The sequence below is a fragment of the Macaca nemestrina genome, chromosome X, assembly GCF_043159975.1.
Source record: "Macaca nemestrina isolate mMacNem1 chromosome X, mMacNem.hap1, whole genome shotgun sequence".
In the NCBI taxonomy this organism is placed as follows: domain Eukaryota; kingdom Metazoa; phylum Chordata; class Mammalia; order Primates; family Cercopithecidae; genus Macaca; species Macaca nemestrina.
The window spans coordinates 89954592-89980655 of NC_092145.1; the positions used below are offsets into that span (position 1 = coordinate 89954592).

General features: G+C 38.2%; 1 protein-coding gene across 16 annotated transcripts in view; it reads right to left on the bottom strand.

Moving 5' to 3' along the window:
* Positions 1 to 26064, bottom strand: part of LOC105476707 (zinc finger CCCH-type containing 12B) — a 433900-nt gene that overhangs the window by 369273 nt on the left and 38563 nt on the right. For 13 of the 16 annotated variants that reach the window (XM_071088672.1, XM_071088669.1, XM_011732879.3 and 10 more), the window contains exon 2: positions 24357 to 24425. The gene's annotated coding sequence lies outside the window, so the exon portion shown is untranslated. Of the gene's footprint in view, positions 1 to 24356; positions 24426 to 24598; positions 25852 to 26064 lie in introns of those variants that run through there. The other 3 variants (XM_071088663.1, XM_011732877.3, XM_071088664.1) reach the window with 2 other exon arrangements.

The following is a 26064-nucleotide window of genomic DNA, read 5'->3' on the forward strand; positions in this document are numbered from 1 at the left end:
GCTGCTCTCAGGGTTGGTGTTGAGTGTCTGCAGCTTTTCCAGGCACAAGGTGCAACCCGTTGGTGGATCTACCATTCTAGAGTCTGGAGGACAGTGGCCCTCTTCTCACAGCTTCCCTAGGCAGTGACCCAGTGGGAACTCTGTATAGGTACTCCAACCCCACATTTCCCCTCTGCACTGCCCTAGCAGAGGTTCTCCATGAGGGCTTTGCTCCTGCATCAGGCTTCTGCCTAGACATCCAGGCTTTTCCATACATCTTCTGAAATCTAGATGGAGGCTTCCAAGCCTCAACTCTTGGATTTTGTGCACCCACAGGCCTAACATCACGTGAAAGCCACCCAAGAATTACAGCTTACACCCTCGTGAGCAGTGACCCAAGCTGCAGCTGGGCCCTTTTGAGACACAGCTGGAGCTAGAGCTTCTGGAATGCAGAGAGCAGTGTCCCAAGGCTGCGCAGGGCAGAAGGGCACTGGGCCTGGCTCATGAAACCATTCTTGCCTCCTAGGTTTCTGGGTCTATGATGGAAGGGGCTGCCACAAAGGTCTCTGAAGCCTTGGAGGCCTTTTTTGCATTGTCTTGGTTATCAGCACTTGCCTCATTTTTACTTATGCGAATTTCTGCAACTGCCATGAATTCCTCCCCAGAAAATGTGTTTTCCTTTTTTATCACATGGTCAGGCTGTACATTTTCCAAACTTTTACACTCTGCTTCCCTTTTAAATATAAGTTCCAGTTTTCTGTCATTTGTTTGCTCACACATATGAGCATAGGCTGTTAGAAGCAGTCTGTCAACATCTTAAATGTCTTGCTGCTTAGAATTTCCTTCTGCCAGATACCCTAAATCATCATTCTCAAGCTCAAATTTCCAGATTCCTAGATCTGTGCATGATGCAGCCTTCCTCTTTGCTAATACATAACAAAAGTGACCTTTGCTTCAGTTTCCAATAAGTTCCTCATTTCCATGTGAGACCTCCTGAGCCTGGCCTTCATTGTCAGCATTGTGAATACAACCATTTAACCAATCTTTAGAGATTTCCAAATTTTCCCTCATCTTCCTGTCTTCTTCTGAGCCCTCCACACACTTCCAACCTTTGCCCATTACCAGGTTCCAAATTGCTTCCACATTTTCTGGTATCTCTATAACAATGCCCCACTTCTCTGTGTCAATTTTCTGTATTAGTCCATTATCTCATTGGTATAAAGAAATGCACGACACTGGGTAATTTATAAAGAAAAGATATTTAATTAGCTTATGGTTCCACAGGCTGTACAGGAAGCATAATGCCGGCATCTGCTCACTTCTCAGGAAACCTCAAGAAACTTAAAATCATGATGCAAGGCAAAGGGGGGAGCTGGCACCTCACAAGGCCAGAGGAAGATGAAGAGACAGTGAGAAATGAGGTGCTACACACTTTTAAACAAGATCTCATGAAAGCTCTATCATGATAATGGCACCAAAGGGATGGTGCTGAACCAGTTACAAAGGATTCACCCCCATGATCTAATCACCTCCCACCAGGCCCCATTTCCAACACTGGGGATTACATTTGAGCATTAGATTTGGGTGAGGACACAGATCCAAACCATATCACCCTGTTTTATTTTAATTAATAAACTTTAATTTTTTAGCAATTTTAGGTTCATAGCAAAATTGAGCAGAAAATACAGATAATTCTCATATAACCCTTGTCTCCACATATGCAAAACCTTCCTAACTACAAACTGGTATTTGAACACAGGTAAGATTTTTTTTGTATGATCTTGGACAAACCACTTACTCTGAACCTCAGTTTTCTCATCTATAAAATGAGGTTAATAATATTCACATAAAGTATCATCAAGAGGAGTAGAGACACTCTAAGTAACATGTTACATCACACCTCATCCATAGCTAGTACTCAACATCTAAAAATACAAAAGGTTTATTTAACAACCAAATAATCTTGACAGGCTAGAATAATAGGCTAAAAATAACAAAATGAAGCATAATAGGCATGTATTAATTTTCTATGGCTGCTGAAACAAATCACCACAAACTTGGTGGTTTGAAACAACAAACACTTATTCTACTGTTCTGGAAGTCAGAAACTGAAAATCAATTTCACTTGGCCAAAATCAATGTGTCAATAGGGCCACACTCTTTCCAGAGACTCTTGACTTTCCTGACTGCTAGAGCTGCATTCCTTGCATTCCTTTGCCCCTTCCTCCATCTTCAAAGCCATCAGTATCATATCTTGTTTTAGTCACCACATTGCCTTCATCTTTGATCACACATCTCCTTCTGTCTCCCTCTTATAAGGACATGTATAACACCATTAGAGCTGTATTAGTCCATTCTTGCATTGCTATAAAGAAACACCTAAGAGTGGATAATTTATAAAGAAAATAGGTTTCATTGGCTCACAGTTGTGCAGGTTGTACAGGAAGCAGAGAGGCATCTGATTCTCAGAAAGTCTCAGAAAGCTTATAATCATAGTGTGAAATGGGAGAAGCTACTTCACATGGCAAAATCAGGAGCAAGAGAGAGAGGCAGGGAGATGCTATACACTTTTTAAACAACCAGATCTCATGAAAACTCACTAACGCAAAGACAGCAACAAAGGGATAGTGCTAAAACATTCATAAAAAATCCGCTCCCATGATCCAATCACTTCCACCAGGCCCCACCTCCAATACTGGGAATTACAATTCAATATGAGATATAGGTAGGGCTACATATCCAAATTATAACAGGGCCCAGTCAGATTGTCTAAGGATAATCTCCCCATCTCAAGATCCTTTATTTAAAAGGGACACCTGCAGAGTCCTTTCTACTACATAAGGTAACATTCACAGGTTCCAGGGAGTAGGGCTGGATATCGTCCAGAGCCAACCACAAGGTATAAAAGTAAAGTCACCATCTAGGTTAAAAAATAAACTGTTTCAAAAAAAAAAAAAACTGTTTCAAGTTCAGAGTAGGGAAGAACCCTAGATAAACAGCAGATTATTTAAAAACAAGATTAGTAGATGCAATCAATGTGATCATCAGTGTGACTTGATTACACACACAAAAAAAATACTACATGTATTTATCAAAAGAAGTAGAGGGTGCAGAGACAAGAGGCCTAGCTATATCACACTTAGAATATTATACAAGAGGCCTAGCTATATCATACTTAGAATATTATACAGCTATGTACCACACAACAATGTTTCAGTCAATGATGGACCCCATACACAAAGGTGGTCCCATAAAATTATAAGGGAGCTTAAAAATTCCTATCCCCTGGTACCATCATAGCCACTGCAACATTGTAGCACAAGGCATTACTCACATGTTTCTGGTGATGCTGGTGTAAACAAACCTACTGTACTGCCATGCATATAAAAGTATATAGCACATACAATTACATATAGTACATACTTGATAATGATAATAAATGACTGTTACTAGTTTATGTATTTATTATATTATACTTTTTGTCACTGATTTATAGTATACCCCATCTACTTATTTTTAAAAGTTAACTGAAAAACAGCCTCAGGGAGGTCTTTCAGAAGGCATTCCAGAAGAAGGCATTGTTATCATAGGAGACGACAGCTCCATGTGTATTGTTGTCCCTGAAAACCTTCCAGTGGGAAAAGATGTAGAGGGTGAAGACAGTGAAACTGATTATCTTGACCTTGAATAGGCCTAGGCTAATGTACGTGTTTGTGTCTTAGCTTTTACAAAAAAAGTTTAAAAAGTAAAATATAAATAATTTTTAAAAGCTTATATAATAAGAATATAAAAAGGAAATATTTTGTACAGCTGTATATGTGTTTTTATTTCAAGTTAAATGTTATTACAAAACAGTCAAAAAGGTTAAGAAAATTAAAAGTTTATGAAGTAAAAATGTTATACTAAGCTAAAATTAGTTTTTATTGAAGAAAAATATTTTTAATACATTTAGTATAGCTTACGTGTACAGTGTTTTATAAAACTTACAGTAGTGTACAGTAATGTTTCAGACCTTCACATTCATTCACCACTAACTCATTGACTCACCTAGAGCCACTTCTAGTTCTGCAAGCTCCATTCATGGTAGGTATCCTATAGAGAAGTACCATTTTAAATGTTTTATACTATACTTTTATTGTCTCTTTTCTATGTTTAGATACACAAATACCATTGTATTACAATTGCCTATAGTATTCAGAACAGTAACATGCTGTACAGATTTGTAGCCTAGGAGCAATAGGCTATACCATATAGCCTAGGTGTGTAGTAGGCTATACCATCTAGGTTTGTGTAAGTACGTTCTATGATGCTCACACAATGACAAAATTGCCTAATAATGCATTTTTTAGAATATATTCCCAACATTAAGTAACACAAGACAGAAGTTTGTTACCACAATTTAAAAAGAAACAATGAAAAACTGATGCATTTCTAGGGGGAAATAACTATGATCATGAAAGAACTAAAAAGTTAGATCCATAAAAATAACTAATATTTATGGTAAATATGTCAGGCACTGTTCTAAATATATTACTTATATTAGCTAATTTAATTATTTCAATAACTCTATGATGTAGATACTATGTGTTAATTGTCCCTATTTTCCAGAAGAACCAAGGCACAAATTAAGTAACTTGCTCAGAATCACATACAATAGTAAACTTCAAGGCCAGGTTCAAACCCAGGTAATCCAGCTCTAGAGCCCACAACTTAGCTATATTGCTTTATTAACATAGCAGGAAATGGAAGAGCAATTTCAGAAAGTGAAAAAAAAGTCCTTAAATAACTGAAGAATTATCAGGTAGAAGAGGAATTAGAATTAGTCTGTGTCATTATAGAAAGCAAGACCAAGACTAAGGGCTGAAAATTACCAATTTGAAGGAGTTCAATAGGTCATTCTGAATCTGCTTTGTCAGGTTATGTGTCTCCCATTAATAGAAATGATTAAGCAGAAGCTGAAAAAGAACACATGGTAAGTATCCTATAGAGAAGTACCATTTTTAACCTTTTATGCAGTATTTTTACCATCCATGGAGCTTGCAGAACTACAAGTTGCTCTGGGTGACTCAATGAGTGAGTGGTGAGTGAATGTAAGGGCATCCATCCACTGCTGAAAATGTTCTAGTATCTAGATAGAGTTGAGTACAAATCACTGCTGGCACTAAAGAAAACCCCACTATTGCAACCATGGTGGAAAGTAGGTCTGGGTAGTTTACAGAAGTCCCCCCAGAGGAACTCTTACTCCACCCAAAAAGGCAGTCTTATCACCCTTTTGAGAGTCACTATCATAGATGATTTTTAAAGAGAGATTACAAGATTCAGCGGTAACTTGAAAGATTTTATGAATGTTAATTTTATCCAGCAGGCTGGGAATCTTACACAGGCTAATGTAAACATTATCACCGTCACCATCTCAACGATATATCTGGAGGCCACAGATTACATTAAGGCAATAGTCTCCAAATAGTTTTAAACAGGACCCATAATAGCCAATACATTTTACATCATTACTAAGTGCAAAATTACTAAATAGTACTTCTCCTTACTATGTACCAATGCACTCTGATATTTTCTATTCCTATTTCAACTTTTAAAAATTACTGACCATAACACATGAAATTGATTTCATGACTCCAACCAATGGGTTTCAACTCACGGTATGAAATATTTTGAGCTAAGAGTAGTATTTACCTGTTGCCCCAAGTATTTCTGAAGTTTTCTACTGACACAAACAATAGTTTTCTGTACTCTCAGTTCCTTTATTGACCTTCAACTAATCTTCCTCCACCTTAGCTTAGCTACCCTGTCCTAGGTCAGATCCTAGACCTTTATCTGTAATGATATCACTTCCAAAGTCTCATTTTCATGCATACTACTTTCTATTACCCTTTTCTTTACTGGCTTTCTAGAATAGGAGCATTCCTAAAATTCTTTGATTGCACATCTATTCTGTTCATCTTGTCACCTTTGACTCTCGATCGCCCCTATGTCCTCTCATGTCTTCATTCAGTTTAGATTCTAAAATCCATCACCTTAATTATCCCTTGTACATATCTTCAACTCCCTTGCCAGTCTCTGGCTTTGTCATACTGCCTTGGCAAACTGCCAACTTTAGTTAAATTCAATCAATCCTTCTTCTTTTTCAAACAATTCAGTACTAAAGCCATTAGGTAGAATAAAGCAAAAGCAAGAAAGATGTCCACAGTAGGGGGTGTGCCTGTGTTAGCTTAGCATAGGGTGTCAGTGCCCTAACAGGATGAGGAGGGCATTCACCTAGAGGGCATCCTGGTATGCCAGAGCCCAAGGGAGGTGAGAAGGGCATTGATGATGAGGGGAACGCACCTATTGTGGATGTCGGAGCTAAATGTAATGATGAAGGCATCCATTAGATTCAGAGAGCAGATCTAAAAAGAAGACTCAGAGACTGGGTGTGTTAGAGAGGGTGCCCACTTACAGGGACAGCCAGTGCATCAGAACCCCAGCAGGATAAGGGAGGTATCCATGCTCAGGGTGCTCTAGCTTGGGATATTAGAGCCCAAGCAGAGTAAGGTGGGTATCCATGTTGGAGGCCAGCCCAGCATTGGGTATCAGAGCTGAAACAAGCTTAGGACCCTATCCTTGTGGAGGCGAAGCCTGGCATGAGTTATCAGAGTCAAAGAATGAAGAATGTCTTAGTCTGTTTGGGCTGCTATAACAAAATACCATAAATTGGGTAGCTTATAAACAACATAAATTTATTTCTCACAGTTCTGGAGACAGGAAAGTTCAAGATCGAGGCACCCACAAATTCAGTGCCTGATGATGGCCACTTCCTGGCTCACAGACAACCTTCTTTTCTCGGTAACCTCACATAGCTGAAGGAGCAAAGAAGTTATCTTGGATCTTTTATAATGGCAATAACTAACAACATTCGTGAAAACTCTGTGCTTATAACCTAATAACCTCCTAAAAGCCCCAACTCCTAACAGCCTCACATCAGTAATTAGGTTTCAACATATGGATTTCTGTGGGGGGCACAAACATTCAGACCACAGCAGTGAAAATGGTAACTGTGTGGAAAGGGTGTGCTGGAATGAGAGGTCAATTCCTGAACAAGACAAGGAGATTATCTGCATCCTGGTGGAAATGAAAGATTGGTTACAAGGAAATTTCTCAAACAAGTAAATATATTAAGGAAAATAGAAGTCAGGTTTCTTATTGTTACAAAGAAAAAGAGAAAACAAGAACAAACCCTGTGATATAGGACTGGCTTTAGAATTCATGGTTTTTAATATTTATAGATAAAAATAAATACAGATGTAAATATAGTGTGTGTAATCTTCAAAAGAGCCAAGGTCATAGAAGGCAAAGAAAGAGTAGGAAACTGTACCAACTGAAGGATACTAAAAAGACATGACAGGTAAATGTAACACATGATTTTGAAGTGATCTATGTTCCAAAAAAAAAAAAATTATTAACACAATTGGTAGAATGTGAATTAAATCTGAGGATTAGAATGTTATCTAATATCTAATATCTGATATCATTGTTACTTTGCTGCATGCTCTGTGATCATGTTGGAGAATGTCCTTGTTTGTGGGAAATATGTATTAAAATATTCAAGGGTGATAATGAATCAGGTCAGCAACTGACTCTCAAATGGTAGATTTAAAAAGTTCTTTGTACTAGATGTCCAACGTTTCCCTAAATATGTGATTCTTTCAAAATCTTTTTTTTTTCTTTTTTTGAGACAGGGTATAGCCCATACTGAAGTGCAATGGCACAATCATAGCTTACTATAACCTCGAACACCTGTGCTCAAGCGATCCTCCCATCTTATACTTCCGAGTAGCTGGGACTACAAGTGCTTCAAACCAGGCCTGGCTAATTTTTTATTTTTTGTATAGATGGGGGTCTCACCATGTTGCCCAGGCTGGTCTTCAACCCCTGGCCTCAAGTAATCCTTCAATCTCAGCCACACAAACTGGGGTGTGAGCCACTACACCCAGCCTCTGAATCTTAAGAATAAAAACAAAATACCACAAAACCATGTTGATTTGGTTTCACATTTTTGATTTTTTTTATTTTTAATTTTTGTGAGTACATAGTAGGTGTATATGTTTATGGGGTAAATGAGATGTTTTGAAACAGGCATGCAATGTCAAGTAATCACATCAAAGAGAATAGGGCATCCATCTCCTCAAGTATTTATTCTTTGTGTTACAAACAGTACAATTATACTCTTTTAGTTATTTTTAAATTTACACTTAAGTTATTATTCACTACAATCACCCTGTTGTGCTAATAAATAGTAGGTCTTATTCATTCTTTCTAACTATTTTTTTGTATCCATCACTTATCTCTACCTTCCCACTCCCATCCTCTCACTACCTCTGTCAGCCTCTGGTAACTATCCTTCAACTATGTCCATGAGTTCAATTGTTTTAATTTTTAGATTCCACAAACAAGTGAGAACATGTGATGTTTGTCATTCTGTGATTGGCTTATTTCATGTAACATAATGATCTCTAGTTCCATCTACCTTGTTGCAAATAAGAGGATATCATTCTTTTTATGTGTATAAGTACCAGTTTTCTTTATCCCTTCATCTGTTGATGGACACTTAGGTTGCTTCCAACTCTTAGTTATTGTGAAAAGTGCTGCAAGAAACATGAGAGTGCAACTATCACTTAAATATACAGACTTCTATTCTTTGGGTATATACCCAGCAATGGGGCTGCTGGATCATATGGTAGCTCAATTTTCAGTTTTGTGAGGAACATCCAAACTATTCTGCATAGTGGTTGTAATAAGTTACGTTGCCACAAACAGTGTACAAGGGTTCTTCACATCCTCACGACCATTAGTTATTCTCTGTCATTTAAATATAAGCCATCTTAACTGGGGTGAGATGGCATCTCATTGCAGTTTTTATTTGTGTTTCTCTGATGACCAATGATGTTGAGCACCTTCTCATATGCCTGTTTGCCATTTGTATGTCTTTTTTTAAGAAATGCCTATTAAAATATTTTGCCCATTTTTTATCAGATTATTTTTCCTATAGAGTTGTTTGAGCTCCTTATATATTCTGCTTATTAATCCCTTGTCAGATTCATAATTTGCAAATATTTTCTCTCATTCTGTGGATTGTCTCTTCACTTTATTGGTTGTACCCTTTGCAGTGCAGAAGCTTTTTAACTTGATGTGATCCCATATGTTCATTTTCGCTTTGGCTACCTGTGCTTGTGGGGTACTGCTCAAAAAATCATTGCCCAGATCATTTTCCTGCAGATTTTCTCCAATGTTTTCTTGTAATAATTTCATATTTTGAGGTCTTAGATTTAAGTCTTTCATCCATTTCAATTTGATTTTTGTATACGGCAAGAGTAGGGGTCTAGTTTCATTCTTCTGCATATGGATATCCAGTTTTTCCAGCACCATTAATGGAAGAGACTGGCTTTTCCCCAGTGTATGTTCTTAGCATCTTTGTTGAAAATGAGTTCAGTGTAAGACTGTGGATTTAATTCTGGGTTCTCTATTCTGTTCCATTGGTCTGTGTATCTGTTTTTATTCCAGTACCACAGTGTTTTGGTTACTATGGTTCTGTAGTATAATATAATTTGAAGTCAAGTAATGTGATTCCTCTAGTTTTCTGCTTTTTGCTTAGAATAGCTTTGCATATTCTGGGTCTTTTTTCATGCCACATAAAGTTTAGGATTTTTTTTTTCTATTTATGTGAAGAATGTCGTTGGTATTTTGATAGGGATTGCATTGAATCTGTAGAGTACTGGGAGTGGTGTAGACATTTTAACAATATTGATTCTTCCAATCTATGAGCATGGAATACTTTTTCCATATTTTGGTGTCCTCTTCAATTTCTTTCATCAGTGTTATAGTTTTCATTATAGCAATCTTTCACTTCTTTGGTTAATTTGAGGTGTTTAATTTTATGTGTGGCTATTGTAAATGGGATTACTCTTTCAATTTCTTTTTCAGATTGTTCATCGCTGGCATATAGAAATGCTACTGAATGTTGTTATGTTGATTTTGTATCCTGAAACTTTACTGAATTTTTCACCATTTCTAGTAGATTTCTTGTGGAATTTTAAGGTTTTTATAAATATAAGATCATATCATCTGCAAACAAAGATAATTTGATTTCTTCCATTCCAATGTAGATGCCCTTTATATCTTTCTCTTGTCTCATTGCTCCAGCTAAGAATTCCAGTAATATGTTGAATAACAGTGGTGACAGTGGGCATCCTTGTTGTGTTCCAGAATCTAGAGGAAAAGCTTTCAGTTTTTCCCCATTTAGTATGAAACCAGCTGTGAGTCTGTCATATATGGCTTTCATTATCTTGAGATAAGTTCCTTCTATCCCCTGTTCTTTTGCAGGTTTCCATCATGAAGTGATGTTGAATTTTATCACATGATTTTTCTGCATCAATCGAAATGACCATATGTTTTTTATCCTTCATTCTGTTGATATGATGTACGTCACTGATTGATATGTGTATTTTGTACTATTCTTACATCCCAGAGATAAACCCAATTTGGTCATGATGAATGATCTTTCTAATATATTGTTGAATTCAGTTTGTTAGAGTTTGTTGAGGATTTTTGCACCAAAACTCATCAACAATATTGACCTCCAGTTTTCTTTTTGTTTTTTTTGATACGTCTTTACCGGGTTTTGTTAGGGTAATACTGACCTCATAGAATGATTGTGGAAGTCCCCCCACTTCCTCCAATTTTTGGAATAGTTTGAGTAGGATTGCTTTTCATTCTTTAAAGGTTGGGTAGAATTCATCAGTGAAGTCATCAGGCCCCAGGCTTTTCTTTATCGGTAGACTTGTTATTACAGCTTTGATCTCATTACTTGTTATTGATCTGTTCAGGTTTTGGATATCTTTCTTGTTCAAGCTGGATAAGTTGTATGTGCCTAGGAAACTGTCCATTTCTCCTAAATTTTCCATTTTACTGACATATATAGCTCATCATAGCCACTAATGATCCTCTGAATTTCTGCAGTATCAGTTGTAATGTATCCTTTTTCACTTCTAACTTTATTAGTATCTTCTCTACTTTTCTTAGTTTGGCTAAACGTTTGTAAATTTTGCTTAACTTTTCAAAAAAGTAACTTTTTGTTTCCTAGGTCTTTTGTATTATTTTCTTCATTTCAATTCGATTTATTTCTACTCTGATCTTTATTATCAATTTTATTTTACTAATTTTGGGTTTGGTTTGTACTTGCTTTTCTAGTCCTTTAAGATGAATCACTAGATTATTTATTCCAAAGTTTTCCTCCTTTTTGATGCACACACTTATAGATATATACTCCCCATTAGGACTGCTTTTGCTGTATCACACAGGTTTTGGCATGTTGTGTTTCCACTTTCATTTCTTTTAACACATTTTTCAATTTCTTTCTTAATTTCTTCATTGACCACTGGTCATTCAGGAGCACACTGTTTAATTTCTGTGTAATTTGTATAGTTTCCAAAATTCCTCTTCTTATTCATTACTAGTTTTATTCCATGGTGGTTAGAGAAGATGTTTGCTAATATTTCAATTTTTTGAGACTTGTTTTGTGACATTACTTATGGTCTATCCTTGAGAATGATCCATGTGCTGAGAAAAAGAATCTGTATTCTGCAGCCATTGGATGACATGTTCTATAAATATCTATTGATCCATTTGGCCTACAGTTTAGATTAAGTCTGATTATTTTTGTTGGTTTTCTGTCTGGAAAATCTGTCCAATGCTGGAATTGGGGTGTTGAAGTCTCTAGCTATTATTGTATTGAGGTCCATCCCTCTCTTTAGCACCAATAACATTTTCTTTATACACCCGAATACTCCAGTGTTGGGTGCAAATACACTTTAAATTTTACATCATATTGTAGAATTGACCCCTTTATCATTTTATAGTGATCTGTGTTTCTTCCTATAGTTTTTGTCTTCAAATCTATTTTGTCTGATGTAAGTATAGCTATTCCGACTCTTTTTTTTGTTTCCATTGGCACTGAATACCTTTTTCCATCCCTTCAATTTCGGACTATGTGTGTCTTTATAGGTAATGTGTGTTTCATGTAGGCAACCGATCAATGGATCTTCTTTATTCATCCAATCAGTCGCTCTACATCTTTTGATTCAGGAGTTTAGTCCATTTACATTTGATGTTATTATTGATAAATAAGAAATTACTCATGTCAGTTTGATATTTGTTTTCTGTTTGTTCTCTGATCTTCCCTTTCTTCTTCCTTTTCTTGCTTTCTTTTTCTTTTTTTTTTTTTGATTTTTATTATTTTTATTATACTTTAAGTTCTAGGGTACATGTGCATAACGTGCAGGTTTGTTACATATGTATGCTTGTGTCATGTTGGTGTGCTGTACAAATCAACTCGTCAGCACCCATCAACTCGTCATTTACATCAGGTATAACTCCCAATGCAATCCCTCCCCCCGTCCCCGTGATAGGCCCCAGTGTGTGATGTTCCCCTTCCCGAGACCAAGTGATCTCATTGTTCAGTTCCCACCTATGAGTGAGAACATGCGGCATTTGGTTTTCTGTTCTTGTGATAGTTTGTTAAGAATGATGGTTTCCAGCTGCATCCATGTCCCTACAAAGGACATAAACTCATCCTTTTTGATGGCTGCATAGTATTCCATGGTGTATATGTGCCACATTTTCTTAATCCAGTCCATCACTGATGGACATTTGGGTTGATTCCAAGTCTTTGCTATTGTGAATAGTGCCGCAATAAACATACGTGTGCATGTGTCTTTATAGCAGCATGATTTATAATCCTTTGGGTATATACCCAGTAATGGGATGGCTGGGTCATATGGTACTTCTAGCTCTAGATCCTTGAGGAATCGCCATACTGTTTTCCATAATGGTTGAACTAGTTTACAATCCCACAAACAGTGTAAAAGTGTTCTTATTTCTCCACATCCTCTCCAGCACCAGTTGTTTCCTGACTTTTTAATGATTGCCATTCTAACTGGTGTGAGATGGTATCTCATTGTGGTTTTGATTTACATTTCTCTGATGGCTATTGATGATGAGCATTTTTTCATGTGTCTGTTGGCTGTATGAATGTCTTCTTTTGAAAAATGTCTGCTCATTTCCTTTGCCCACTTTTTGATGGGGTTGTTTTTTTTCTTGTAAATTTGATTGAGTTCTTTGTAGGTTCTGGATATTAGCCCTTTGTCAGATGAGTTGATTGCAAAAATTTTCTCCCATTCTGTAGGTTGCCTGTTCACTCTGATGGTAGTTTCTTTTGCTGTGAAGAAGCTCTTCAGTTTAATTAGATCCCATTTGTCAATTTTGGCTTTTGCTGCCATTGCTTTTGGTGTTTTAGACATGAAGTCCTTGCCCATGCCTATGTCCTGAATGGTACTACCTAGGTTTTCTTCTAGGGTTTTTATGGTATTAGGTCTAACATTTAAGTCTCTAATCCATCTTGAATTAATTTTCGTATAAGGAGTAAGGAAAGGATCCAGTTTCAGCTTTCTACTTATGGCTAGCCAATTTTCCCAGCACCATTTATTAAATAGGGAATCCTTTCCCCATTTCTTGTTTCTCTCAGGTTTGTCAAAGATCAGATGGCTGTAGATGTGTGGTATTATTTCTGAGGACTCTGTTCTGTTCCATTGGTCTATATCTCTGTTTTGGTACCAGTACCATGCTGTTTTGGTTACTGTAGCCTTGTAGTAGAGTTTGAAGTCAGGTAGCGTGATGCCTCCAGCTTTGTTCTTTTGACTTAGGATTGTCTTGGAGATGCGGGCTCTTTTTTGGTTCCATATGAACTTAAAAGCAGTTTTTTCCAATTCTGTGAAGAAACTCATTGGTAGCTTGATGGGGATGGCAATGAATCTATAAATAACCTTGGGCAGTCTGGCCATTTTCACGATATTGATTCTTCCTATCCATGAGTATGGTATGTTCTTCCATTTGTTTGTGTTCTCTTTTATTTCACTGAGCAGTGGTTTGTAGTTCTCCTTGAAGAGGTCCTTTACATCCCTTGTAAGTTGGATTCCTAGGTATTTTATTCTCTTTGAAGCAATTGTGAATGGAAGTTCATTCATGATTTGACTCTCTGTCTGTTACCGGTGTATAAGAATGCTTGTGATTTTTGCACATTAATTTTGTATCCTGAGACTTTACTGAAGTTGCTTATCAGCTTAAGGAGATTTTGGGCTGAGACAATGGGGCTTTCTAAATATACAATCATGTCATCTGCAAAGAGGGACAATTTGACTTCTTCTTTTCCTAACTGAATACCCTTGATTTCTTTCTCTTGCCTGATTGCCCTAGCCAGAACTTCCAACACTATGTTGAATAGGAGTGGTGAGAGAGGGCATCCCTGTCTTGTACCAGTTTTCAAAGGGAATTTTTCCAGTTTTTGCCCATTCAGTATGATATTGGCTGTGAGTTTGTCATAAATAGCTCTTATTATTTTGAGGTACGTTCCATCAATACTGAATTTATTGAGAGTTTTTTTAGCATGAAGGGCTGTTGAATTTTGTCAAAGGCCTTTTCTGCATCTATTGAGATAATCATGTGGTTCTTGTCTTTGGTTCTGTTTATATGCTGGATTACGTTTATTGATTTGCGAATGTTGAACCAGCCTTGCATCCCAGGGATGAAGCCCACTTGATCATGGTGGATAAGCTTTTTGATGTGCTGCTGAATCCGGTGTGCTAGTATTTTATTGAGGATTTTTGCATCGATGTTTATCAGGGATATTGGTCTAAAATTCTCTTCTTTTGTTGTGTCTCTGCCAGGCTTTGGTATCCAGATGATGGTGGCCTCATAAAATGAGTTAGGGAGGATTCTCTCTTTTTCTATTGATTGGAATAGTTTCAGAAGGAATGGTACCAGCTCCTCCTTGTACCTCTGGTAGAATTCAGCTGTGAATCCATCTGGTCCTGGACTTTTTTTGGATGGTAGGCTATTAATTATTGCCTCAATTTCAGAGCCTGCTATTGGTCTATTCAGGGATTCAACTTCTTCCTGGTTTAGTCTTGGAAGAGTGTAAGTGTCCAGGAAATTATCCATTTCTTCTAGATTTTCCAGTTTATTTGTGTAGAGGTGTTTATAGTATTCTCTGATGGTAGTTTGTATTTCTGTGGGGTCGGTGGTGATATCCCCTTTATCATTTTTTATTGCGTCTATTTGATTCTTCTCTCTTTTCTTCTTTATTAATCTTGCTAGTGGTCTGTCAATTTTGTTGATCTTTTCAAAAAACCAACTCCTGGATTCATTGATTTTTTGGAGAGTATTTTGTGTCTCTATCTCCTTCAGTTCTGCTCTGATCTTAGTTATTTCTTGCCTTCTGCTAGCTTTTGAATGTGTTTGCTCTTGCTTCTCTAGTTCTTTTCATTGTGATGTTAGAGTGTCAATTTTAGATCTTTCCTGCTTTCTCTTGTGGGCATTTAGTGCTATAAATTTCCCTCTACACACTGCTTTAAATGTGTCCCAGAGATTCTGGTATGTTGTATCTTTGTTCTCATTGGTTTCAAAGAACATCTTTATTTCTGCCTTCATTTCGTTATGTACCCAGTAGTCATTCAGGAGCAGGTTGTTCAGTTTCCATGTAGTTGAGTGGTTTGGATTGAGTTTCGTAGTCCTGAGTTCTAGTTTGATTGCACTGTGGTCTGAGAGACAGTTTGTTATAATTTCTGTTCTTGTACATTTGCTGAGGAGTGCTTTACTTCCAATTATGTGGTCAATTTTGGAATAAGTGCGATGTTGTGCTGAGAAGAATGTATATTCTGTTGATTTGGGGTGGAGAGTTCTATAGATGTCTATTAGGTCTGCTTGGTGCAGAGATGAGTTCATTTCCTGGATATCCTTGTTAACTTTCTGTCTCGTTGATCTGTCTAATGTTGACAGTGGAGTATTGAAGTCTCCCATTATTATTGTATGGGAGTCTAAGTCTCTTTGTAAGTCTCTAAGGACTTGCTTTATGAATCTGGGTGCTCCTGTATTGGGTGCATATATATTTAGGATAGTTAGCTCTTCCTGTTGAATTGATCCCTTTACCATTATGTAATGGCCTTCTTTGTCTCTTTTCATCTTTGGTGGTTTAAAGTCTGTTTTATCAGAGACCAGGATTGCAACTCCTGCTTTTTTTTGTTCTCTAGTTGCTTGGTAGACCGTCCTCCATCCCTTTATTTTGAGCCTATGTATGTCTCTGCATGTGAGATGGGTCTCCTGAATACAGTAGACTGATGGGTCTTGACTCTTTATCCAGTTTGCCAGTCTGTGTCTTTTAATTGGAACATTTAGCCCATTTACATTTAAGGTTAATATTGTTATGTGTGAACTTGATCCTGCCATTATGATATTAACTGGTTATTTTGCTCGTTAGTTGATGTAGTTTCTTCCTAGCCTCGATGGTCTTTACATTTTGGCATGTTTTTGCAATGGCTGCTACCGGTTGTTCCTTTCCATGTTTAGTTCTTCCTTCAGGGTCTCCTGTAAGGCAGGCCTGGTGGTGACAAAATCTCTAAGCATTTGCTTATCTGTAAAGGATTGTATTTCTCCTCCACTTATGAAACTTAGTTTGGCTGGATATGAAATTCTGGGTTTAAAATTCTTTTCTTTAAGAATGTTGAATATTGGCCCCCACTCTCTTCTGGCTTGTAGAGTTTCTGCCGAGAGATCTGCTGTTAGTCTGATGGGCTTCCCTTTGTGGGTAACCCGACCTTTCTCTCTGGCTGCCCTTAAGATTTTTTCCTTCATTTCAACTGTGGTGAATCTGGCGATTATGTGTCTTGGAGTTGCTCTTCTCAAGGAGTATCTTTGTGGCGTTCTCTGTATTTCCTGGATTTGAATGTTGGCCTGCCCTACTAGGTTGGGGAAGTTCTCCTGGATGATATCCTGAAGAGTGTTTTCCAACTTGGTTCCATTTTCCCCCTCACTTTCAGGCACCCCAATCAGATGTAGATTTGGTCTTTTTACATAATCCCATATTCTTGCAGACTTTGTTCATTTCTTTTTCTTCTTTTTTCTTTTGGTTTCTCTTCTCGCTTCATTTCATTCATTTGATCCTCAATCGCTGATACTCTTTCTTCCAGTTGATCGAGTCGGTTACTGCAGCTTGTGCATTTGTCACGTATTTCTCGTGTCATGGTTTTCATCTCTGTCATTTCATTTATGACCTTCTCTGCATTAATTACTCTAGCTATCAATTCTTCCACTCTTTTTTCAAGATTTTTAGTTTCTTTGCGCTGGGTACATAATTCCTCCTTTAGCTCTGAGAAGTTTGATGGACTGAAGCCTTCTTCTCTCATCTCGTCAAAGTCATTCTCTGTCCAGCTTTGATCCGTTTCTGGCGATGAGCTGCAATCCTTTGCAGGGGGAGATGCGCTCTTATTTTTGGAATTTCCAGCTTTTCTGCCCTGCTTTTTCCCCATCTTTGTGGTTTTATCTGCCTCTGGTCTTTGATGATGGTGACATACTGATGGGATTTTGGTGTAGGTGTCCTTCCTGTTTGATAGTTTTCCTTCTAACAGTCAGGACCCTCAGCTGTAGGTCTGTTGGAGATTGCCTGAGGTCCACTCCAGACCCTGTTTGCCTGGGTATCAGCAGCAGAGGCTGCAGAAGTTAGAATATTGCTGAACAGCAAGTGTACCTGATTCTTGTTTTGGAAGCTTCCTCTCAGGGGTGTACTCCACCCTGTGAGGTGTGGGGTGTCAGACTGCCCCTAGCGGTGGATGTCCTCCAGTTAGGCTACTCAGGGCTCTGGGACCCACTTGAGCAGGCAGTCTGTCTCTTCTCAGATCTCAACCTCCGTGTTGGGAGATCCACTGCTCTCTTCAAAGCTGTCAGGCAGAGTCCTTTGCGTCTGCATAGGTTTCTGCTGCTGTTTGTTGTTGTTGTTGTTGTTTAGCTGTGCCCTGTCCCCAGAGGTGGAGTCTACAGAAACAGGCAGGTTTCCTTGAGCTGCTGTGAGCTCCACCCAGTTTGAGCTTCCCAGTGTCTTTGTTTAGCTACTTAAGCCTCAGCAATGGCGGGTGCCCCTCCCCCAGCCTCACTGCTGCCTTGCCGCGATATCGCAGACTGCTGTGCTAGAAATGAGGGAGGCTCCGTGGGTGTGGGACCCTCCTGGCCAGGTGTGGGGTATAATCTCCTGGTGTGCTCATTTGCTTAAAGCGCAGTATTGGGGTGGGAGTTACCCGATTTTCCAGGTGTTGTGTGTCTCAGTTCCCCTGGCTAGGAAAAGGGAATCCCTTCTCCCTTGCGCTTCCCAGGTGAGGCGATGCCTCGCCCTGCTTCAGCTCTCGCTGGTCGGGCTGCAGCAGCTGACCAGCACCGATTGTCCAGCACTCCCTAGTGAGATGACCCCAGTACCTCAGTTGAAAATGCAGAAATCACTGGTCTTCTGTGTCGCTCGCGCTGGGAGTTGGAGACTGGAGCTGTTCCTATTCGGCCATTTTGCCCCCGCCCCCCCCCCCCCCCCCCCGTCTTTCTTTACTGAAGGTGAGTTTCTCTGGTGATATAATTTAGTTTATTTAATTTTTATTTTTTTGTATCCATATGTTTTATAGTTCAAGGTTTACCATTAGGATTGCAAAACTATCTTATAATCCATTATTCTAACCTGATAACTACTTAATGGTCTTTGCATTAAAAAAAAGTAAAAAGAAAATTAATAGAAACTCTATTACTTAACTTTGTCCCCTGCTTTTTAACTTTTTACTGTTTTATTGATATTATACTGTCTACATCTTAAAAGTTTTTCGTTATTATTTATGATTGACTCATCATTTAGTCTCTCTACTTAAGATATGAGTAGTTTACACACCACAGTGACATGTTATAATATTCTGTGTTTTTCTGTGTACTTACTATTACCAGTGAGTTTTGTACCTTCAGGTGATTACTTATTGCTTATTAACATCTTTTTCTTTCTAGTTGAATTACTCCCTTTAGCATTTCTTCTAGGATAGGTCTGTTATTGATTAAATCCCTTAGCTTTTATTTGTCTGGCAAAGCCTTTGTTTCTCCAGGTTTGAAGGATATTTTCACCAGATATACTATTCTAGGGTGAGAGTTTTTTCCCTTCTGCACTTTTAATACATGCCCTCTCTCCTGGCCTGTAAGGTTTCCACTGAAATGTCTGCTGTCACATATTTTTACATTCCATTGTATGTTAATTGTTTCTTTTCTCTTGCTGCTTTTAGGATTTTTTCTTTATCCTTGACCTTTGGGAGCTTGATTATTAAATACCTCAAGTTAGTCTTCTTTCAGTTAAATCTTCTTGGTGTTCTATAAACTTCTTGTACTTGGATATTAATATCTTTTTCTAGGTTTGAGACTTGTCTGTTATTATCTCTTTGAATAAACTTTCTACCCCTATCTCTTTCTTTCTCTACCTCTTCGTTAAGGTCACTAGATTTGGCCCTTAGAGGATATTTTTTAGATCCCATAGGTGTGATTCATTTTTTTTCTTTTGTCTCCTCTAAATATGTACTTTCAAATAGCCTGTCTTCAAGCTCATTACTTTTCCTTCTGCTTGGTCAGTTGTGCTGTTGTGAGACTCTGATGCATTCTTTAGTATGTCAACTGAATTTTTGAGCTCCAGAGTTTCTGCTTAATTTTTAAAAATTATTTTAATTGCTTTGTTAAATATATCTGAGAGAAATCCGCATTCCAACTCTGTGTTATCTTCAATTTCTTTGAGTTTCCTCAACACAGCTATTTTGAATTCTCTGTCTGAAAGAGCATGTATCTCTGTTTATTGGGATTAGCCCCTGGTGGCTTATTTAGTTCACCTGGTGAGGTCATGCTTTCCTGGATAGTGTTGATGTTAGTATATGTTCTTTGGTGTCTGGGTATTGAAGAGTTAAGTATTTATTGTAGTCTTCATTGTCTGAGTTTGTTTGTTCTTTTCCTTCTTGGGAAGGCTTTCCAGGTATTTGAAAGTACTTATGTGTTGTGTTCTAATCTGTATCTGCTTTTGTGGGCAACCCAAGCCCAGTAACACAGTGGTTCTTGCAGACTTACAGAGGTACCGCTTTGATGGTCTTGGACAAGACCCAGAAAAATTCTTTGGATTACCAGGCAGATGCTTGTTCTTTTCCCTTTCTTTCCTCTACACAGAGTCTCTTTCTGTGCTCTGAGCCACTTATAGGTGGGAGTAGAGTGACACAAGCACCCCTGTGGCCACCACCACTATGACTGTGCTGGGTCAGACCTGAGTCCAGTACAGCACTAGGTCTCACCCAAGGCCTGATGTAACCACTCCTTGGTTACTGCCTATGTTCACTCCAAGCCCTGCAGCTCTTTAATCAGAAGGTGGCAAAGCAATCCAGGCCAGGCCTGCATCCTTCCCTTCAGGGCAGTGAGGTCCCTCAAGTCCCAGGTGAGTCCAGAGGTGCCATCCCGGTGTCAGGGACTGAAGTAAAAAACCTTAGATGTCCATCTAGTGTTCTCTTGTACTGCCACTGAGTTGGCATTCAAATCACATGACACAGTCATTATGTAAAGTGAAATAAGCCAGGAAGAAAAAGAGAAACATCACACGTTTTCACTTATTTGTGGGATCTAAAATTCAAAACAATTGAACTTGTAGAGATATAGAGTAGAAGGATGGTTATCAGAGGCTAAGAAGGGTAGTAGGGGTTTTTGGGGAAAGTGGGGATGATTCATCGATACAAAAGTTAGAAAGAAAGAATGAATGAGCCCTAATATTTGATAGCAAAAAATGGTGACTATAATGAATAATAATTTAATTGTACATTTTAAATTAACTAAAAAAGTATAATTGGATTGTTTTAACACAAAGGATAAATGCTTGAGGGTATGGATGACCCATTTTCCATGTTGTGACTATTATGTCTTACATGTCTATATCAAAATATCTCATGTACCTCATTACTATATATACCTACTATGTGCCCACAAAAATTAAAAATTAAAACAAAAGAAAATTCCTCCAAAGAGTTGTCTATTCTCTGTGTCTCCATACCATGTATTGTCACTCTCTTGTCACACTTCAATCAATCTTTGATTTCAAGCCTCCAACTGAAATCTCTCTCACTAAGGTCACTGATAATCTCCATATTGTCAAATCCTATAGTCAATCCTCAAATCACATTTAGTTTGATCGCTCAGCAACATTTGTGACAATTGATTTTGCCCTCATTCTGGAAATACTTCCCTTGGATTTCATGACAATAATTTCTTCTTATGTTCCTCCTACCTTACTAGCTACTCATTCTCATCTCTTTCACTCGATTCTTTTCCTTCCTGAACTTGAAATGTTGGAATGTGCCAGAGCTGGTCCTTGGACTCATTCTCTATCTATACTTATTCACTAAGTCATTGTACTGAGTCTCACAGCTATATTTACAACTTATAATCTGATGATTTCCAAATTTATATCTCCATCCTTGAAATACATATTTGTAAATCCAACTTTGTAATAAACATTATCACTCACATATCTCAAACTTAACAAACTCTTAATTCCCAGCCCTAGTCCTACCAAACCTGGTCTTTCTCCATTGTCTCCCTTCTTGGTAGATGCTGCCACCACTAACTTTGTTGCTTAGGATAAAATCCTTGGAACGACCCTTGAGTCTCTTTCACTCACATCCAAAATGCAATCCATCACCAAATCTTGTTAGTTTCACCATTAATATATATCCAGAAACTCTGGAACAAGATATTGTAAACTTACTTTTCCATGCTACCATCCTCTAAATTCAAGTAAATACTCCGGAAATTACTGAACAGAAAAAATAAAAGGACTCTGAAATATGGTAAGAAACTATATGAGTTAGCAACCTAAAGATTTGAGGAATAAGAATGCTATGATTTCCCTGAGTTTTCTTTTTACCTCCTAAATATCTCAGACTAGGCACTGGGGACACCTGCAATCCAGAACAGCCAACAGGCATAAACAACAAAAACAAAAACAAAAACAAACTTAACCTTGCTTTCTCTGATCTATGTTCTGATAAAAAGCCCAACAGAGACCTAGCGGACAGCCCCAACTCCTGTTCTACAACCAAAGTACCTGAGAATAACCTGATTTGCACAGAGAGGCAGCTGCAAAGCTCCTGGAAAATCCAGCTTCCACCCACAACGAGGTCATCAGCAGGTGAACTGATCTGCCCACATAAGTAGTTTCAGAACCCTGATGGGCCATCTTAACTCCTGATACACAACTAGGACACTGACAGCTCACAGGAGTAGCAGTGAAGCTCCAGCAGTCCAACCCAACACCTGTAGTGCTCAACACCTGTAGTGCTTGCAGGCTAAACACCTGCAGTGCTTGCAGGCTGGTCTACCTGCAGTGGAAGCAGAGAAGGGCTGGTCCACCCAATTTCCATTCCAAACCCAGGGCACCATCATCTCTTAGTCCTCTATTAATTGGCACAAGAAGACTCAGTCCCCGTAGCTTCTGACTCAACCCCTACAGGATAACGTGGCTCAATGACACCAGGTGGCCCAGCAGAGTGCTTTGTGCCATGGCAGATGGCACTAATAGGGAATAAATGGAAACTGAAGCACCATCAGAAAGACAAAATACATCAGAATGGTTCTGAAAACTAAATTGTCATTAGACCTAAAACCCACAAAAATAGGTCAGAACCTATATTCTAAACCTAAACAGGATCACTGCTTGCTAAAATAGATTTAAGAATCAAGAAATTCCTAAAATAGTAACCAAAATATCCATGATAAAATGGAAAATCATTCCTTATGCAAAGAACAAGGAAAACTACAATTTGACTGAGAAAACATAATTAACTGATATTAATAGCAATATTATTCTGAAGTTGGAGTCAACTGGTAAGAAAATTAAAACCGCTCTCATAAAAATGCTTCAACAAGTAATTAAAAATATCTTTAAACAAATGCAAACAGAATATCTCAACAAAGATAAAGGAGTTATTTATTTTTTAAAAAGAACCAAATGTAAATTATAAAATTAAAAAATACAAATAGCCAAAATAAAATTTAAAACTCATCAAATGGACTCAATACTAGATTAGAGGTAAGGAACAGAATCAGTGAAGTTAAAGACATATCAACAAAACTTATTCAATCCAAACAAAGAGAAAGTATCATGAAAAAGAAACAAAAAGAAGAGAGCCTCAGGGATCTGTGGAACAATAACAAAAGACAGGACCACTGTCTGTTGTTATCAGAATCCCAGTAGGAGATGAGAAAGAATGTGGGGCTGAAATAGTAGTTAAATAGGCCGGGTGCGGTGGCTCAAGCCTGTAATCCCAGCACTTTGGGAGGCCGAGACGGGCGGATCACGAGGTCAGGAGATCGAGACCATCCTGGCTAACACGGTGAAACCCCATCTCTACTAAAAAATACAAAAAACTAGCCGGGCGAAGTGGCGGGCGCCTGTGGTCCCAGCTACTCGGGAGGCTGAGGCAGGAGAATGGCGTAAACCCGGGAGGCAGAGCTTGCAGTGAGCTGAGATCCGGCCACTGCACTCCAGCCTGGGCGACAGAGCCAGACTCAGTCTCAAAAAAAAAAAAAAAAAAAAAGAAATAGTAGTTAAATAATAACAAGAAACAGGGGTAACAAGCCAGGCATGGTGGCTCATTCCTGTAATCCCAGTTCTTTGGAAGATTGAGGTGGAAGAATTGCTTGAGGCCAGGAGTTTGAGACCAGCCTGGGCAACATGTTGAGACCTGATACCTACAAAAATGAAACAAAAATCAGCCAGGCATGGTGGCACATGCCTGTAGTCTTAGCTACAGGGCCACAGGAGGCCAGGAGTTCAAGGCTGCAGTGAGCTCTGATCACGCCACTGCACTCCAGTAGCCTAGGTGACAGAGCAAGATGCTGAAAAAAGAGAGAGAAGAAAGAAAGAAAAGAAAGAAAAGAAAGAAAGAAAGAAAGAGAAAGAAAGAAAGAAAGAAAGAAAGAAAGAATGAGAAAGAAAGAAAGAAAGAAAGAAAGAAAGAAAGAAAGAAAGAAAGAAAGAAAGAAAGAAAAGAAAAGAAAAGAGAAAAGAAAAGAAGGAAAGAAGGAAGGAAGGAAAGAAGGAAGGGAAGGAAGGAGGAGAGGAGGAAAGGAGGAAAGGAAGAAAGGAGGAAGGAAGGAAGGAAGGAAAGAAGGAAGGAAGGAAGGAAGGAACGAAGGAAGGAAGGAAGGGAAAAAAGAGAAGAAGAAACAAAAGTAACAAAAAGAAAACAAATAATAAAATAGAGACTGGTGATGTCAGGAATATGGTAAAATAGAAAGTCAGAAAACTTCTTCCCCCAAAGGAGACACCAATTCAACAAGCAAAAATATACACAGGTCAATTCCCTTCAAGAGAAATCCAAAAACTAGTTAAAAGGCTCCTGCATCACAGACAAGCTAAAACCAGCCACACTGAAGCTGGTAGGAAAATTAATGGTACTCACTCGCCATGGTCTCTCTGCCCAGCTCAGTATAGCATGATCAGCAGAAAACTCCCAATTCTTGGCTTCTTCCTAGAGAGAAAAAGAAGAAGGCTGAAACCTATGTCCAATATGAAGACTTTTTCAGGGGAAGGCTGAGGAAATAATTTCTGTCTTCCCTGTATCTGGAGACTCGTGAAAAAGTGTGCTAGGTTGAAGGCTACTGAGAACAAGGGCAAAAGTTTAGACAAAAAGCACTCACTCACCATACTCCCTCCTCCCAGCTCAGCATAGAACGAGAGGGTGAAACTCCCAACTCTCAGCTTCTCTCTAGGAAGGGAAAAAGTTGTGGCATGTGTCCCACATTCTGTCTTTTTGGGGGGACTGCTCGAGAAATGGGTTTCTGTCTCATCGCTCTGAGAAGGTGGACAGGGCTGGCATACTCTAGATCTCTGGGGGATGCTGAAAACAAAAGAGATGTAAGTGATTTGCTGCTATTCCACAGGACATGCAGTAGAGAAGACAGATGTTAACACAGCTCAAAGGCTTCTCCTTCAGGGAGGGGAGACAGAAGAGTAAAGTGTGTGTTCAACATTATAGCTTTTTGGGGTCTGACCAAGAAACTTGTTTTACTTTAAAACAGACTTTAATTTATTTTACTAGATAAAAAGCACTGATATGGTTCAGTACACTCTAGAAGCCTGGGGGAAACTAAGAACTAAAGGGAGATGTGAACTAATAAATCTCTTTAATTAAAAATTTGCATATACAAGTCCAGAGAAGAAATATACACATAAAATGTCTGAAAGGACCCTCTAATTAGGCTGATTTGTGAAGGTCTTTCCTTGCACAAAGCCAGCCTATAAAGATTTGGAGAGGTGGTCATTTTCTTAAATGCATGGATCCAACATAAAGGTACAAAGCAAACAAGGAAACAAGAAAACATGGCACAAAGCCAAAACAACAAAATAAGTCTCCAGGAACTGACCCTAAAGTAAAGGAGATATATGAATTATTTGACAAACAATTCAAATATCCATCATAAAGATGCTCAACAAGCTCAGAATATGATACATAAATAAAATGAAAATAACAAATCAACTGAAAACATAAAAGGAGCCCAACAGAAAATTACGTGCTAAAGAATACAATAAGTGAACTGAAAAATTCACTAGACAGTTTGAACATTACACTTGATCAACCAGAAGAAGGAAGTCACAAACTTGAATACAGGTAATTTGAAATTATTAGTCAGAGAAACAAAAATAATAAAAAAGAAGTGCAGAAAGTCTAAAAGGACTTATGGGACACAATCAAGTGGATCAATATATGCATTATGATATTAAAAGAAAAAGAAGAGACATAAAGGGACAAACATTTATTTAAAGAAACAATGGCCTAAATATCCAAAATCTGGGAAACAATATGGACATCTAGACTCAAGAAGCCCAACAGAACCCAACTAATAGGAAACCAAAGGACTTCAAACTGACAACATTATGGCTAAATTGTCAAATGTCAAAGACAAAGAGAAAATTTTTAAAGAAGAAGTGACTCATGACATATAAGACAGTCCCATAAAACTATCAGTAGATTTATCAGCAGAAACCTTGCAGGTTAGAAAAGAATGATGTGATAGATTTGAAGTAATTAAAAAAAACCTATTAACTAACAATATTATATCCAGAAAAACTGTCTTTCTAAATAGAAAGAGAAATGATTTCCCATATAA